We start from the raw sequence: 1,634 nt of genomic DNA, 5'->3' as shown, positions 1-1,634 counted from the left end.
AAGGAGGGCAGGATTTTGCTATCACTTAGACTATTTTCCTGTTGTTGCTTTTTAACTGTCAGCAGATTCCAAAGGCTTTCTGAGGGAGATGGTAAAATGGGGAGAAATTCAAGAAGATCTGGGCAGCAGGGGGATATGTGGGTGCTCAGCCATGTGGAAGCATTCCCTACAGGTCCCAGCCAGTGGAGCAGTGAAATCTGTTCTTTTTAAATCAATATCCACCCATTCCTTCCTTAAACTCTTCTGAGCAGCTCGGAGTGCAGAACTTGCCAAAAAGTGCACCTGTTTTAGTTCAAAGTACATTATTTTCACTCTAGAGCCGTTTATGAAATTAATATTCCCCTCAGCCCTAATAAAGAACCTTTCCCCTAAGATGGAGTGTGGTACCCTGAGCAGGCTCTGCTAATACAGATTATCCCTAAGGACTTCAAAGCCATCCAAGCTGCAGGAGGATAAATCAGGCACGCTGAATTTAGGAGCACACTCATCCTGCAACGCTGAGCAGTTTTCACCCCATCACCCCACAGCACCTTTGCAAACCTCAGGGCCTATATAACCCAGGAGTAAATCATTACATCCCCATAGGTTTAACTGGTAAAACAGGTCGCATTTTCCCAGGCAGGGAAACCCCAAACCTCCCTAAGAATCATTCATTCCTGTGGAAACTCAGGCAGAATTATTCTGCACCAGACAGTGCACGGGCTTGTTCAGACAGGAAAGTTTCGATGCTGCCTCAAGGTAAAACACGTGGAAGGCAGTTACACAGGTCAGAGTGTGGCCAAGACATCGAGATGAGCACAATTTCACCAACTAAGCATGTCCCAGCAGCGTCCCTTAAAAGCACAGTTTGTTCTGTGTTATTCCTCCCGACACGCTGGGAAGCGCTTGGGAAGCTCACAAGTTGTGTCCCATCTTGGCATGAGCACTGAAGCTCTCAGGAGGGCTCCAGAGCAGGAAAAACCCTGGCAGTAAACACAGAGCAAAGCAATGTCCTTTTTTGGACAGTGGACTCCAGTGGGCTCCAGAAGGAGGAGCATCCCCTGAGCAAACAGACGCTATTAGGACGTGCAGCAACAGGCTCAGGCTGCTGAAGGTTTTTCCCTGTCAGTTATTTCCAAGGACTTCACAGAGCCAGGGTGTTTATAGGCTGGGAAGCGTTTAAAATCCTTTTGGCCAGCAAAAAGGTCCCAGTGAGAGGTGGTGGGGGTAGCTGGGTGTGGGAGCAGCAGCCGAGCCCGAGCCCCAAGGACGAGAGGATTTGCAGTGGAAAGGAGACAAACCACTCCCCAGCCTCAGTATTACCAACACCCCCAGGGGAAAACCCACTTCCAAGAAAAGGCTCCTGATGAATTATTCACATTGCCTATAAACTGGATGGATCATCTCACAGAGCACAAATGGTTCCCCCAGAAGGGAAACAAGGGCCACTGGTGCAACATCTCCCACCAGCTCCCCAAAGAGATCATGGGATCACAGACTGGGCTGGGTTGGAAGGGACTTTAAAGATCATCTCATTCCACCCCCTTGCCATGGACACCTTCCACTAGCCCAGGTTGCTCCAAGCCCAGTCCAACCTGGCCTTGGACACTTCCAGGGATGGGGCAGCCACAGCTTCTCTGGGCAACCTGTGCCAG

The 1,634-nt window shown here is 49.8% G+C and overlaps 1 protein-coding gene across 1 annotated transcript in view; it reads right to left on the bottom strand.

The window, feature by feature from the left end:
- Nucleotides 1-1,634, bottom strand: part of SLCO2B1 (solute carrier organic anion transporter family member 2B1) — a 40,998-nt gene that overhangs the window by 19,204 nt on the left and 20,160 nt on the right. The window lies entirely within an intron of this gene.

This window comes from Manacus vitellinus, unplaced genomic scaffold (genome assembly GCF_001715985.3).
Source record: "Manacus vitellinus isolate BGI_N305 unplaced genomic scaffold, ASM171598v3 scaffold_35_pilon, whole genome shotgun sequence".
NCBI lineage: Eukaryota > Metazoa > Chordata > Aves > Passeriformes > Pipridae > Manacus > Manacus vitellinus.
This window is presented reverse-complemented; position numbering and strand designations above follow the sequence as displayed.